Source organism: Heliangelus exortis, chromosome 1, assembly GCF_036169615.1.
Source record: "Heliangelus exortis chromosome 1, bHelExo1.hap1, whole genome shotgun sequence".
In the NCBI taxonomy this organism is placed as follows: domain Eukaryota; kingdom Metazoa; phylum Chordata; class Aves; order Apodiformes; family Trochilidae; genus Heliangelus; species Heliangelus exortis.
In genome coordinates, this window is record NC_092422.1 from 149420007 (window position 1) to 149436267 (window position 16261).

At 38.3% G+C, this 16261-nt stretch overlaps 1 protein-coding gene across 1 annotated transcript in view; it reads right to left on the reverse strand.

Annotated features, from left to right (window-relative positions):
- Positions 1 to 16261, reverse strand: part of ANO4 (anoctamin 4) — a 182799-nt gene that overhangs the window by 107938 nt on the left and 58600 nt on the right. The gene's annotated exons all lie outside the window — the stretch shown is intronic.

A 16261-nucleotide genomic window follows, 5' to 3' on the forward strand; every position in this document is an offset into this window, starting at 1 on the left:
GAAGAGATTGATGTGGTTTGTGACAGTGCAGTAGGAAATCCAGTCAAGGGGCTTTCAGGTGAAAGAGCATACACATTGAATAAAGCTACTTAATTTGTTTTTTTCCCCTAGCAGAACCCAATTTTTCTTCAAACCAGGAAACTCTAGGTAGAACGTGGACTGATTTAAAACTAAACAGAAAGAAATAACATCCTCTGCTATCAGCAATGATGCAGAGTCACCACTGGCAAGTCCCTTGTTCAGGTGAAGAAATGCTGCCATGCCATGAACATTCCCTCCCCATACCTTCTACAAAACTAACTCCAAAATGTGAAAACATACAGGACACGTTGTTACAAATGGCACAGTAACCACAGGAACAACCAGGCTAAAATAAAACACACTAACACACAAAGGACAAATTAAGTCTCAAGACCTCAAGACAGGAGGCAACCATTAGGACAGAAGAGCATGGACAACATGTTTCAGCCAAAGGACACCACATATTCTGACATGCCAAGCTATTCAGTCCCTTTCAAAAGGGGTCACACTGGTGTGTAATGGATGCTGTTTAAAAGAATAAAAACATAGGCTAGGAGGTCACACCACATATTCTGACATGCCAAGCTATTCAGTCCCTTTCAAAAGGGGTCACACTGGTGTGTAATGGATGCTGTTTAAAAGAATAAAAACATAGGCTAGGAGGTCACAGTTTCAGTCCTATTTCCACATGTAAACAGGAACAAAGTTTGCTCATTTCAGTGTTCTTTCAACATGAGCAAAGAGGAAGTTTTGAAAACCTGCCCTTTCTGTGGTGTTCCAAGGCAGCTGCACGTCAAGAGCAGACAGGAAAATGATAATGGGCAAATGTGCTCAGGCTGTTGGCTACCAGGTACTCTGATACAGCCAGAGAGTGAGCTCAGGGACAAACAGCCAGTTTTTAAAGACCAGAAGCAAAAAACCTGATCTTGCACACAGGCATCTGTTAGAAATTATGCTTTAAGCAACCGCTACACAGAGTTAGCAGAGCTGCACTGGTCATGGAGATACCTGGGAAAGAATTTTACAATAAAAAGGCCATGGTAAAATAAGAAACCTGCAGGTCATTTAGTCCATTACAGTGTTCTTCTCTATTGGTTATTTATTACTTGTATTTTGATGGAAGCGTTTTCCTCTTGCCTGACTATAACAAGCTGGACTTGTTCTGAATTCCTTCCTGGTCTATTGTATCCTTTTCCCTTCCATTGCCAAAAGACTATCTCACCGCTGCTTTGGTGTGAATTATGAATTATATTCCCAGGCACAAAATTACTCAACCCTATATTAAAGACCATTCTTCACTCTTTGAAAAGACAGATCTCTAAACGCAGATACATACACCAGCTCCAGACCTTTTAATTTCCCACTGCTAAAATCCTATAAATTTGAACCATCACACACTTGCATATTCTTTTCTTCCGCAGGAAAGATCCACTGTTAACATCAGAGACAGTTTCCCTTGTAGACTCCTTTAAAGTGATCTGTCATAGCAGGAGTCCGCATTTAATGATGTAGAACAAAGAGAATTTCTTAAGTGAAGCAGATGATTATTCATTTAATAGAGGCCTTGAGAAACCTGCAGATGGCCTTAGAGGTGGGAGGCTGGGATTAACCCCAGAACAGAATTCTGTGTACAAATGAATAATACTGCAGCTGCTTGAAAAGACATATAAAAAAGAGGATGGAGTTAAAGAAAGTAGGTAATGGACAGCAAACCAGTTAAGCAGCTTTGCAAGTGATACTCAGTTTCTTGTTCAGTTTCTCAGCTACTACTTGTAGTATATACAATTAGATCTTTACATCCACAAATCCACTAGCCTTTCTTCCCTATTACAGCTCCAGTTAAAGCAAGATAAAAACAATACTGACAAATCTAAAATACCCTCTCCTCCAGAAAGCCCTCCATCCTTATTAAACACAAGCCACTGCTCCTCAGATTGCTCAGAAGTAAAAGGATCACTGCAGCATCTCCTACAGGTCTGAACTAATTGGGCCAGGGAGAGAGGAAGTGACAGCCAGCCAGCAATGGTGGTCCCAAAGTGCTGGTATCAGATGGACTATCTAACCACAGGCCTCTTAATAAAAAGCTGATGAAGAACATACATATTCCATCTCAAAACTACTTTTTAAGTAATAAAAAATACTCTCTAGAAAGGGGTCAGAGGATGTCCAGCCTAAGCCTGACTTGTTCATCATAACACAGCCTATGAAGCCAAGAGAAGTTTAGCTGCATCCAGTTCTTCTCTCCTGTAGTTGATACATTTGCAGTTTGAGCAACTTCCAGCAATCCACACAACCACAAGTCTCATAAGCTTCTGATTCAAAGTAGCCTTAATATCTGGCCTTGACGTACAAGTATCAGACCAACAGTATCATCCTCTGGTTTCACTCAAAACTGTGGGCATTACTTCTACCAGTAATTCGTGATTTAATACATGGCTAATTACAAACTTGCTTTCAACAACACAAGGAGAAAAAGAAATATATCTGCCGACATCATAGGTTCTAAGTAAGTGGTTGCAAGGATATCTTCTTGTGTTCTTCGTGGTGTCAATAAATAGACTTGAATTGGGGCACATTTGCTTCTCCCCTCCTCCCTCTCCCTCAGCACCCTTTTTGCAGGAGCAAGCACTGCATTTTTTTAGCTGAAACAGCCCCTTTGTCATGGCTTGTGGACTGGAAAAAATTATTGCTTCCTGACTTGTTGGCAGAGAGAGGTTTTAGCCCTGCAGTTCTTCAGAAAAAACCACAGTGTTCTCTACCACATCCAAAAGAGACTGATTTCCTTTATCTTACCACAGATCTCCAATACAACAAACCAGAGCAGTATCTGGTGTCACTTTTGCTATTGAGGGATAACTAGCCTGGCTTTAGCACTTCCTTCTTGCTTTAGCAGCTGCTGATTTATGCTGTATCAGTGACACATCCCACTGAGTAAAATCTAGGCAATATTGCCTGGGAGGCTGGTAGGGAAAGGCACTCTTTCCACTGAAACATGGGAAATAAAAGAACACAAATGAAAGTGAAGTAAATAGTAGTTTTATCAAATCTTATATGATTTTATTAAAAGATTAGTCTTGGAATTTTTTTTCTCAAATTACTGAGATGCTTCAGTTCAACTGAAGTTGTATTTTAAAAAAGCTCATGAGTCTCATGCTGATTTAATGCATATAGTAGTGCATAAAATGACATACTTCTTGCTTTATTTGTTTTGAAGGATCTCTACTAATTAGGTTAGGAAAACAAATGAGATCTTAAAAAGGCATTTCATTTTTAGAGTCTGAAGAAGATGGCTTGCTCCATATCCTTTTTCAACACCCTTCTAAATATTAAAATGACGTGTATCAGATAAGCACATAATGTAGCAAGGCAGTTAATATGCTTCTGATATAAAACAAGGTCATTTGCATGACAGGGAGAGAGATATTGCACCTACTTAAAGTTAAGAACACACTCAGGTTATTTGCTGGATAAAACAATGCTACATGTATCTAGTATGCAGACGATTGTCACAATCAGATTTTTAGACATGAACTTAACAAGCAAGTCTATTTTCTTGCACAGTAAACACCTGGAGCCAAATTTTGAAAGCCTGAACATTTTTGTACATGCACTGTGATGTGCAAATCATATTTGTGGATTGACACAACCACACTGGGATGTGAAGCTGAGTATGAGCACTTGGGAGCACAGAAAAATTTGCATAGTTTCAGTATTTGGCACCAAAATAAAGAATACAAAATGAAGATGATGGAATAAGTGCTGATATTTCCCAGTGCCCAATAAAGGGTTCATATTTACTCCACATTTTTTAAATGTATATGTGAGAACAGATCTAATCTCTGGAATTCACTGAGGCTTCCTGAAGAATTTACCACTTAGGTTATGTTCATTGGTCAGAATAGAAATATTTGACTTAGTTGCTTTTTGAAATCATAGACTCTCTTCTTTGTCTTCCCTTTCTTCCAATTAACTCTGTAAGTGAAAACAAGTGTTTTATCTACAGCATCTGTTCAGAAAAATTTAATTTTTTCTGAAAAAGCAAGTAACTAATGAGCAACTTCCATCAGGATGGTCAGCTGATTTAATCTTTTTATTTTTTTTAATAAAATCATTTTGGCAGCAAACATATACTTCCACAATGGCTGTACTTCAGCCTGAACATGAAACATGAGTAGCAAATAAATAGTATGTCATGTGGGTTGATGCTTGCATGAGAGGGCCATCTATCTCCAACAGGGAAATACTTAGCAAGAGCAAATATGATTCTTAGATTAGCAGTGTTGTTTTGCTACCTTAAGTACTGGCTGTAGTTGCTCCTTCTCACCAGAGCTGCCTCTTTACAGTAAGCAGAAAGCTGTGTATGGTGCCTTTTCACTAAAGGTAATCCCAGAAGAATTTGGGATGAAGAATAACCCCTGCAGGGGGATTTTGTACTGGCTTCTGTGGTACTATGAGCACTAGGCAGGTCGCCTACAGCAAAAGTAGAGTTTCAGATGGAAAAATGTTTTAAAGCATTACTTATCCATATTAATCAGGGCTATAAATACACATGAAATGCATAGCCACACTGATCTCAGTTCTGCCATTTTTCATTTCTGTAACAGGAATAAAACACAATGGACACCATGATGTGTCTTCCCAGAATCCATCCCATGACTGCACTCAAGAGCACACCTCAATAAATGAGAAGCATATTGGTTCAATTATCACATCAGGAAAAAAAAGAAGCTGTTCTCTGAGTCATAGGATATATGCAAATATATATTAATATACATGTGTCTTCCTAGCAAGATAAAGTTGGCCTGAAAAGAGTGACTCCAAGATAGTTAATCATGTACCATTATGTGGAAAGCTGATGTGTCTCATAAAAAGTCTTTAAAGGAGAGATGAATTTGGGAGCTCTGCTATGGTCAGAGAAAGTCTCAGATTGCTTTTCATTCTTTCTAAGCATTTTTCTCTCCCACAGCACAAACTTGATGCCAGAGTGTTCCTCTCCACATCAATCTTACTGTGGTATGTTTAAAATAGACGTGGTCAGTAACCACACTTTGAAAACAGAGATAATTTTAACTTATGGATCTATAATTATGAAGGCTGAAAATTTAGTATCAGCAGGATTGTTTGATTTCATCCTGGTCAGCTTCACATTAAATATAAAATAGTGGTTCCTCTTGACTAACTCTAGCATGAATGCTGCTTCCTCACTGGAAATAAAAAAGAGGAAACAAAGAGGAGGACATTTTAGAGTTTCCTTAAAACTCTTTTGTTCAGATGGAAGGATTTGTACCCTGCCTGTACAGCTCAGAAAGTTCCTGAAAGTACAGGTAGACTCCACATAGAAATAAGTTGTGTAACATGAAAGATAACTCTCTCTTTCAGTGTTTTCCTCTTGAACAGACACAAAAAGATGCAATATCAGCATTTTTCAACATTCGTATTTCTCCTCTTCACTAGCATTTGAGAACAAGAATCTTTGGATTTTTCAAAAGGTCTTTTGGGAGGTCAGGTTAACGCTGATGGGCTGCAAGTCACCATTGCACTGGACAGTAATCCTGGTGAGCCACGCTCACCTTTCTCCTATGGTCCTTGCTCCCCACATGAAATCTACTTTGTTGTTGAACTCCCAGCTGAGCCACCAGGCACCCTCAAGATTGCTGCAGATACACCCACAGGAGAGGACAGTTCCCTCAGACCTGCCCTGTTTCCCAGCAAATGCCTCATTTAAGTCAGGGAAAAGGATGCATGACTTCTTTCACAAGTACCTTTTCGGCACTTGATGCAGAAATATATCCTGTTTCCTGCCTAAAGATGCTGTTTCTCTGCACAGAAGAAAATATAACTGTATATTTAAGATAGTGCAACATATGTTTGCCATGTTGCAGCAGCTTCTGTATGGTGTGGCAGTGCTGGTACCAGTGGTGACAAACCCCTAGTGTCTTAAAGGCCTCAGTTTTCTTTAATTCTAGGTACATACTTTTACCTGTGTGGGTCATAGGATTTGTCCCCATCTATCTCTAAAGAACATCCACAGTTTCTGAAGAATTATAAATAAAAGGCAATGATACACCTTGAAAGAGAGGCCTTTAGAGACTTGTGATTTCAGTCAAACCACTCCATCATAATATCATTAACGCACAATGTACTTCCAAGATTTGAAAGTAATGGGTACTCTGTGGAAATATATGCAGACCTCTGAAAAACCTCTTACCTGATAGATTTCTGTATATGTCTATAAATACTTAAGGACTTGGCTATAACTCTTGATAGGCTTAACAGGTTTAACCATTACCTTACAAAAATGTATACTCTGACACTATTCAGCATAGCTAATCAAATCTTCCACTATGCAGAAAATGCCATTTATGTTAATGGTTTTCTCACTTTTTATGGATCAAATAATGTCTCTGCATGCTAGCGTATGAGAACCTAAAGCTGAGTGTAAAAGGACAGAAATGCCTTGTTGGTTTTAAAGTTATTGGTATAAATACATAATACATAAGAAAGTCCAATGAATGTTGAGGGGAGGAAAAAAGGCAAATCAAGCTGCAAATCATTTGGTTTGGGATAAACTTATGCTATAGCAGTTTCCATGCATGATCACATCAAGGGTATGGTCCTAAAAATACTGGAATTATTTTTGAAAGGCTATTTAAAAATAATTTCTCTTTGGATTTCAATATACTGTAAAGCATAACATATATTTAATTATGTAATACATATTCTTCTTATCTTTCAGAAGCAGCAGTGTCAAAGAGAGATTTCTAAACACCTAATATTGCTGACCTATTATGAAAAGACTACGGTATTTTGAAGAATTATAGTGTCCATTCTCCCTTCCATTAAGAGCTGTCTGGCATCAGACACAGAGAAGTGTGGAGTCCTACATTCAGTGCTTGTTTTCTGTCTCATGCTGCATGTGTCTTTTCCACAGACAACCACAAACAAAATGGTTGGATAGCCCTTGGTGAAAAGCCATAACTTGAAAATCTCCTCTAGAGGCAAAACAGCCCCAACACCAGGCTGTGGGGTCAGGGTCCTAATGACACAGGGTCTCAATTCTTGCATTTCTAATTCTGACAGCCAAACCCATCAACAGTGTGCACTTACCAGCAAGGGGGAAACATCTTTAGCAGCAAGTTCAAACAGGACAGCAGTCGAGGAGAGCTAATAATCCACATCTCCCACATGGCCAAACCCCCAAACCATTGGATTCCTGTGCAAAAGCACACAGCCACTTTCTTCAGTTCCCATCTATGCCCAGGGAATGCCTCAATGTTCTGAGAGTTGAAAGAACAGAATATCTATGCAGAAGCCCCAAGCATTGTATGGCACAGAGTCATCTGCTGAGTGCTTCCAATTACCTGGCTCCACAGAGCCCCTCTCCAGACCCTTACACAGTCAGCAGAGGAACAGAGTTGCCTCTGGAACAACCCCCTAGAAGCATTTCTTTTCAGTAATAATACAAAGAGGCAGGAGATGGAAGTGTGTGCTCTCCTACTGGGAACAAAGCTATCCTTTTCAAGTGCCATAATGCCTGGGACAGGAAACTACAGGAGACAGCCTGAAAGTGGCACAAAGACACAGTGTGTAACTAACCAGTGACATTTCTGCACAGCTCTATGTTGCAAATGAGAATCTAGAAAGAAGCCCGAGATCTAAATGAACTGAACAATTCAGCCCATTTCCTATTACCCTTATTTATGTAAAAATGACAGTAGGAATGATTGTCTTTTAATTCTACTTCTTTCCTCTTACACTGTGAATGGATATACAAAACCATAGCTATCAAAGACCACTGTCACATATGTTCAAATAATTTTCCATGTTTGAAAAAAATCTAACTACTTGTGAATGATAAAACCCATAGTTACCATCTACCTTTAACAGTATCAGGAGTTGTTAGCTGGCAATTCCTATAGAGGAGAAGAAGAAAAAATTTTCTGAGTAAACTATTTATTACAAAAAGTTTTCCTAGTTCTCAGGTCAGCAGTTCACTGATGAGAGCAAGCAGAAAAGCTGGCTGCACAGGGATAAGAGTAATGGCTTAGCAGATAACTTCAGGGCAGCAAAACCTTACTTAATTATAACATGGGACATCAAGATAGCTGTTTCAGGATACCAGATGTCTCATCCAGGTTCCAGTCTACCAATCCGGGTGTGTGGAGACCTAATTAGGGAGAGGTTAAAATCAATATCATTCAGTTTCAATATGGAGCTGGATAATGGAGATGAGGTTTATATATTGTGTATGAATATTGTATCTCAGATTTTTTCTTAGTCTTTAAGACTAAGCCTTAGTCTTAGTCTTTCTTAGTCACAAGCAGCAGGACTCCAGCCCATAACACTTGTGCAGCTGGTCTTGCTTGTAAAGCTCTGTCACCTGCTGGAATTATCAAGACCTACTAAAGAGAATTAGAGAACTTTGCCATTAAAACATCTGCAACAGTTTTTGGCTGGTCACATAGAAGCCCTACCCAAAAGATACTATGTTCAGTAATTGACATTAAGCAGAGTCTCCTTTGCAAGCTGTAAGAGAGCATCCAGATGAAAAGGGTCATCATTTTCAGGCATTCTGGCAGCACAAAGCACTGGAAGTATGTGCAGTCTTGATGACCTTTAAAAGCCTTCCAGTTTCACCAAAGTACAGGTTACTTCTTTACTCTCTCAGGTGCTGAATTTCTTTGCTGTGCTAGCTGTGTTCCCAAAGCGTGGTCTCAATAATTAAACTATAGTTTTATCTCCCTTTTTCTATTTTAAGTACTCTTAAAGTTGTCAGTAATGAAGACCTCAAAAATGCATATGTTTTGTGCTTCATTGGACTTCAGAGCTTCAAACCCCAAATTTGTGTCCCTGTGGAGTTTCCTGACATGCAGAGAAACCTCTGCTTTTCTGAGGCATCCAGTAACTCATTTCACAGGGAAGGGAAGCAGTCTGCACAACCCAGTGAGTTCCCTTCCAAACAAGAAACAAATAGAAAATGATGTCTTCTTTGCTCTTCTGTTGCACGGGCCTACTGTAAGGTGTGATGTTGAGGTTTACCCAATTCTTTTGGGCTTTTCTGGCACCACAGTGTTTTGCACTGGTTAGAATTTCTAGTGGGTTCTGATGCCGAGATACACTCACCTGTCACATCTATTCACCCTAAGGGCAAGCCAACATCCCCCTTTTTAAAAAAAATATTTTATTTTTTATTATAAATATACATTATATTTATATTAATAAAAATACTGTATTCATAATGAATATATTTTATTATAATATTACCATATAATGTGATTATTATATTATAAAGGTCTACCTTAATTCTGAGATTTCAGAATGGACCAGCAGGCATGGTGTTAGAGAACAGGTCCTACTATTTGTGGAAATAACTAATGTCGTGCTACCCTCTTATGATCAAATCCCATTTCTGATCTGAAAAGCATCTCTGCCAAAGTAGAAGCTATTTTGTTTCATCTTTTGACAGTCTGCCTTTCAGAATCTTCCCTTGAAATACACAAAACATATTTTACATTAGAAATAGAGACTTTCATAATATTAAGCCCCCTTTAAGCAAAAACTACAGAGCTAAGAAAAAAACACCTTTTTGAGTCAAGTATTACAGGAAAATAACTTATTAGTCAAAGGTTCTTGAATGATAAACTATTTTTTAAAATAAAATAGGACATTACTTTCTCAGAAACATTGAAAAATTTTATTTAAATTGCCTATTTTTGTCAGTAGGAGCTAAAGTGGTCAAGAATTTTCTTACTTAAGACAATTACAGTATACCAGTCTCAGGATGCTATAACCTTGCCTAAGGATCAGCAGTATTCCTTGTTTGGTGCCAAGCCACATCAGGCTACCTGTATCTTGTCTGGACAAGTTTCCCCTGGAGAGGAAACCCTCTGAGGATGGAATGATTGAGAACATCCACAGAGAGCAGAATGCTGCAGTCTTCATGAGAAAAGATGTTGTAAACTAACAGCAGACATGGGAGTCAAAATCTGAGGGTGAGCTGTACTGATTTTAAAGTAACCATATATAACTGACTGCAAGAGTGAATGGAAGTCCATTTTACAGCTGCAGATGGGACACTGATCAAATCAGGAAGGGAAATAAAGAATTCTTTGAAAAGAGATGAGTTTTTTTTTAAAAAAAAACAATGTACTCCCCAAAGCAGTAGAACAACCTTAGAAGTCAGAACTTTAAAAGTATTAATACTATTTTTGAAGCACCTTATTGAGAGCATGTGCATGTTCCAGGGTAAGTACCTGTGTGGGCACCTGCAGCACAAAGTGATACAGAGGGATGCAATTTCTGCCTAAATATTTTTAAATTCAACAAAAGAGTAAATACTAAAAAACAGTGCTTCATCCTCTGGTGCTTTTTCTGTTTTAGTTTGGTTTTTTGGTTTTTGGTTGGTTGGTTGGTTTGGGTTGTTTGGGGTTTTTTTTATGCTTGTTTGTTTGTTTTATTGAGTTTTTTGGGTTTTTTTGCTTCTTTGGTTTGATTTGGTTTGGGCTTTTTGTTTGGTTTTGTTTTTAAAATGCTGTTTGCAGTAATGTTCTCCAAACTGCTAAAATGAACATCTTAGGAGACTTAGGAAAAGGAACTTTTGTAGGAGTTGCTTTTGTCCTAGAGATGCAAAGAGCTTAATGGAAAACACTGGATGACTAAGCAAAGTGATAGGAAATTTGAAGCTCTGCACCATCTGCCACCTCGTTCAACTCTTAAATTCATAGTACTGCAAAATCACCATGTTACAACCTGTCACTCAGCACAGGGGCACAAGGTCCTCATTGTAATTGAGGTAAACTGTTCTTCTCCTTAGAACCTTTGCAGAAGCTCCAGAGCACCAATAGTCAGGAGAATGACACTTTCTCTGTGTTCAGCAGGGAGGCATTTCCAGTTCATACTTGAGGTACAGACATGGGAGAAATTTTGTTTGGTGCATCAGACTTGGATTGTATTTAACACAGGGCATGGATAATAAAAAATGGAGGCTGGTTTCTTTCATGTTAATGCTTCTTCTGCATGGGGACACCTCTTGCAAACGTATTGTCTTAGTAATATGAAATTTAGCTTAATAAAAGGAATATTAACCTTTTTAAAATCTTGCTTTTTCCATGTTTTCTTCCACGTGGAAGTCACATATACACCCAGCAGAAGGCATATTGAAAAAGACTGCTCCCCTAAGAATGTTAGGCAAGCAAGATAACAGCCCTACTTTCAATGTGAATTCCAGTTTTGAGGTGAGTTTGCATCAGCGTGCATGACAGAGCTTTCTGGCAGAATTATTTGCAGGACTTCATCCTTTTAGTCTGATGGAGATGTATGCCACATGCTCTTGTCTGTCAGCAAGAAAATAGAATGTGATTTAACCAACAAATCACATCTAACTAACACAGATCTTCTATAGAGCATTCAGAACCAAATGGGAATGCTGACAAACATCCTTTTCTCAGCACGAAATATGCATATCTTTTGCATTGTAAGTTACTGGTTTTTAAAGGCTCAGTTCTAGCTTCCATGATGATTCTAAGTTCATAAAACTGTGACTAAGCTTATTAAACATACATTTCCTTTCTTGCTTTAATTTTGATTGTCACAGCTTCAAGAATCATGGATTTTTCTCTGCCTCCTAAGTCAGTTGTTCTGACTAGAACAGCACTAGCTCTTCTTTCTTATTTTCGTGTTCAGTAACTACAGGGATTGATAAAAATGCTACATTTTGGTGACGAATACAAAAAATAGGATCCAAAAGTCAAGAATAGCTTCTTGGGAATGCAAACATGTCTTCTTTTAACACCATGAACATATCTATCAGGTACTATTCATCAGAAAAGGCAAGAGTTTGCCAAAAAAAGATTTTCCCAATTTACCAATGACTCTACCAGTCCTCCTATTAGGTGTTTCCTTGATACTGAATGTAAAGTTCTTCCACATATCATGGATTTGCCTATATCATTTCAGGTCACATGGAATCTCCATTTCAAAATGTACCATTCTTTGGCTTTGAAGGAGACATCTTTGAACAGTAAAGTACTGAAAGCAGAATTTTACAAAATATTTTAGTGAGTCTTCTGGACTAATAAAGACTTTACATAACATATTTACTGAATTATGGAAATAGATGGTTTCAAAGACAATCCTTCCTGTCAGAAGTGCAGATTGCCTGCAGATCTCATATGTACAAGTGATATAATTTAATACCTACATTATTCTATATACAAGCCTAAAAACATGCTGAGGTTTAACCAGAGCCCTGTATGAGAACCATTGAGAAAGAAAATCTTTCCAGAGAACCTTTGAATCCATGTTATTACAAAACGGGTGACAATTGTTAGCAAGTGTTGCAAGTAGAGAACTGACATTTCCAGCATTTCACACAATGAAAGAATTCACTTTACTGCTTCTTAGACTTATTGAGTGAGGCAATTTTTCCACAGGCAGGAAATTTAATGGCTCCTAGAGAATCTGGGCTTGACAAGGTCTGCAGAGCCTGAGAATAAAGGAATTTGTCACAAAGAGGGAGAGGTAAGATAGTATTGTCCTCACCTGGAAATAAAGAGAATGAAAAAGGCAGGCAGAAAACCAGAAATTGAACTCCTGCTTACTCCATAGCAAAGGTGTAGTGTCATCAAAAGGGAGGCAAACAATTTTTTTTTTTAATCCCCAGATTTTCCTAACCCTGACACTAAGAAAACTGACTGGGATGACAATTTAACCTCCTCTGGGCTTTTTCAGGATGTGGCTCTGCTGCTTTTACAGATGACCTAAATGTGAATTACCATTGCTTTCAAAACAAGCCTCATGTGTGCAAAACAGACACATCTGACATAAACTGTCTTCAGGAGAGTTGTTACAAGTTATACCAGCCAGTTGTTTGACTCAAATGCTTCGAATCCTGTACTTCAGTAGCCAAGCACTTCATTATCCTCAATATACCACAACTTTTCAGATAACTGGGAGATGGTAGCTGGAGGTTTTCAAAATTAAAAATACTGTCCCCTCATACTTCTAGAAGGACTGTATATTTACCTTAATATAGTGGCATTCACATTTACCATCTGATTGCTCTACTTTGCTTTTCTCCTTTCTAAGAGGAACTTGCCTCACACAGGTGCACCTGCAGAGGAGTCTTCACCATTAATAGCCATTTTCTTCCACTCATTTCTCTATGTCTGTTTCAGTTACTTGCTCGATAACTTCTGATGTGCTCAAAATTAGAGCTCAGAAATTGGAGTTCTGTTTGTGGCTGAGCGGTGCCTCTTTGCAAGCTTACACAGGCCAATTTTTAATTTATTTTTTAAAAGGCATATTACAAACAACTCACTGCTCAAGAGACACTCTAACATCCAGAATAACAGTAGAAGTCATCAGCCTCAGGATCCTTACCAACTACAGAAAAAACTTGCAGGGAAAGAAGCTGAAAAGGGGTGCTGGAACACTGGACACTATTTATAGTTCCTCCTCCTTAGCACCTAGCCACCCATGAACTTAAGTCAAAGGAAACACCTGTCAATTAAAAAGAATTAAGGGTAAATAATAAAAGATGTCATTCTGGACAGAAGAAAAGTGGCCAAGAGAAATGAAGTGATAAGCAGAAAACAGCAGCAGGATATTGTCAGAGGGAAAAATACACTAATTCATAACTCTTGTCTTTTTACCAAAGATCTTTACATGGTTCTAGCCTGTCTGATTGATAAGAAAAAGAAATGCTATTTTAAGTCCTCAGGATACCTTTCTGTACAATCTATTATGCCAGGCTGTTTTTGTGTTCAGAGCATTTGATAACTGGGCAAAGGAAATTTCAGACTGAATCTAATGAATGTTGCTCCTACAGTGAGATCTACTTGACTGTGGTAAAAGTACACTAATAGGAGAAAGAACACACTGTGTGAGCTATTTCAAACTAGACTGAACAAAAAACTGAGGAATTTACTGTATGCAATATCAGGAGGATAGCTTGGAAAATGGCAGTGTAAGATCTGTTGCCTGAGCAATTCACATACATCAGAACATTTTCTCTGTAAAATACCAAACTGTTTGTCCTGGGTCAGGATAGAGGGAATTTTCTGTCTTGTAAATTTGCTTTCAGTTTAGCATCTCATAAGTAGCTGCACTTGCTGAAATTAACAGCAAGTTTCTCAGTCAGTGTCTGCTTCTAGGGCTGATAATGCTCGATGTTTGTAGTTACAACAAAAGAATGGTCTCCAGAACCCAAGGCCACTGCTTGGGTCTGAGGAACATGTTTTGCTCTGAAAAGAGAAACGGAATAAAGAGATCACACCTGCAAACCTCCTTTAGGGAGGAGCAGACAGGACAAATGACCAAAATTGATCAAACAGAGTATTCCATCCTATACATGTCACAGTCAGTATAAATTTGAGGGACCACAAGGGTCAAAGCCCTTTGCGTCCACCCTTCACCTGTTTCTCTTTGTTTCATTATCCTGGGAGGATCCCATTCATTTGCCTGTGGTCCCAATCCATGCCGTCCTGAATCCATGTATTCCTGCCTCCAGCTCCTGCTGCTGACTCCAGGAGCCCAGCCTGGACTTTCCCAGGGCTGCCCTGCAGCCTCGGTGGTGACATGAGCATTGCAGGTGGGGGGAGGAACATGGTATTGGTTTTCTGTATATTTATATATATTTATTATTTTTTTTCCTTTTTTATCATTACTGTTTCATTAAAGCTGTGTACTTTAGTTTCCAACCCATAAGTCTCTCTCTCTTATTCTCTCTCCTTTCTTTATCAGAGAGGGCAGGGGGATTAACAGAGAGCATCTGTCATTTGGTTAATTGCCAGCCCAGCATTAAACTGTGACACTGTTGATAATGTACAGCTTTATATAAGGTACTGCCATTGGTCAACTAGTCTATTAGGCTAAGTATTTATGAAGCTATAGCTTTTAATTTGTGGGTGACTAAGGATGAATAACATATGATTTTAGTTTTAAATTAGAATTTTCTCTTAGAAGTGCTATTTATTACTATTGATATTAAGATTGCATAATCTTTCTTAGGCTCTATGTTTGCATACAGCTGAAATGGTTGCAATTTAACTCAGACACAGAGACAAATTCAGTGTTATTTTATGGAATTGAAGAGTCAGCCTCAAATAACAAAGACATTATTTCATTCCAGATGAAACAATGACACTGTAAGTTGGTTAAGAGTCCTGTCATTCAACATATTTGTATAAACCTGTGGCCTTTAAGGCTCTGGGTACTATTAATTCTTGACTTCAGTGAGGTGAATAATACTAATTGCCTCCTTGAAGCAAGCTGCCAAACAACTTCTCTGTAGGTCACAGATGCTGTTATTGTCTGAAGAGCAGAATATAAGATAAAAAAGTAATCTCGTATGACTTTACTGAAAGATATATTCCTCAGAGAAACATCATCCAAATGATGCTCGCTGATGAGCTCCATATTAGAAAACCTCCAGGGTCTACCAAAACAGAGATCTTTTCCTCAATTAGAAGCCACCATATGTTGCTTGTACATTATTCAGTATTAAAGCACAAGCCATTCTTATCAACATATAGACTAGAACGTGGAGAAGCTCAAAATGAACACAGTTACTGTGCATGTTCAAGACACTGTGATGCAGTCTTTTTTTTTTCCTACACTTGTGATTATATATAATTAGTAACATAAACAATCCTGTACTATTAACTTCTATACTTTGAAGAAAAAAACCCATAAACTGAAACACATAAACTGAATGACAAACAAGTGAAGAGAGAAACAGAAATAACAAAAGCATGAGTTATGATGTTATGAGTCACTAAAAATTCTTAATTAATATACGTTGACAAAATGGTGAATAAATAGTATGGCTCAAGAATCTCATGGCAATTAACCTGCATGGCAACCCACAATAAATGATCTAAATTTTCAACTTCTACAAAATTTAAGCCACTTACAAGATCTGCAAGGTAATGGGAGCAAGCTAAGGTTTTGCAGGCAGAACTGTGGGTCTCATCCAAATAGACCTGCAGCACCCAAGCAGCTGCACACAGGGTGCATTATGACCTTTCCCAGGGCCTGGAAGATTACTGAGAACCTGCAGTACAGGAGCTACAAAACTGACTTCATGGGCAGCCCTAATTTACTCAGAAAAGTAAATGAGAGTATAATTTTTACTGTGAAGAACGACTGAACATGGGCAGTACAAATGTACTCCCCTGGTATAAGAAAAGATACTTCTAAAATAGCTCTGGCAATTAACATAGCAAGGAATGAACTCACA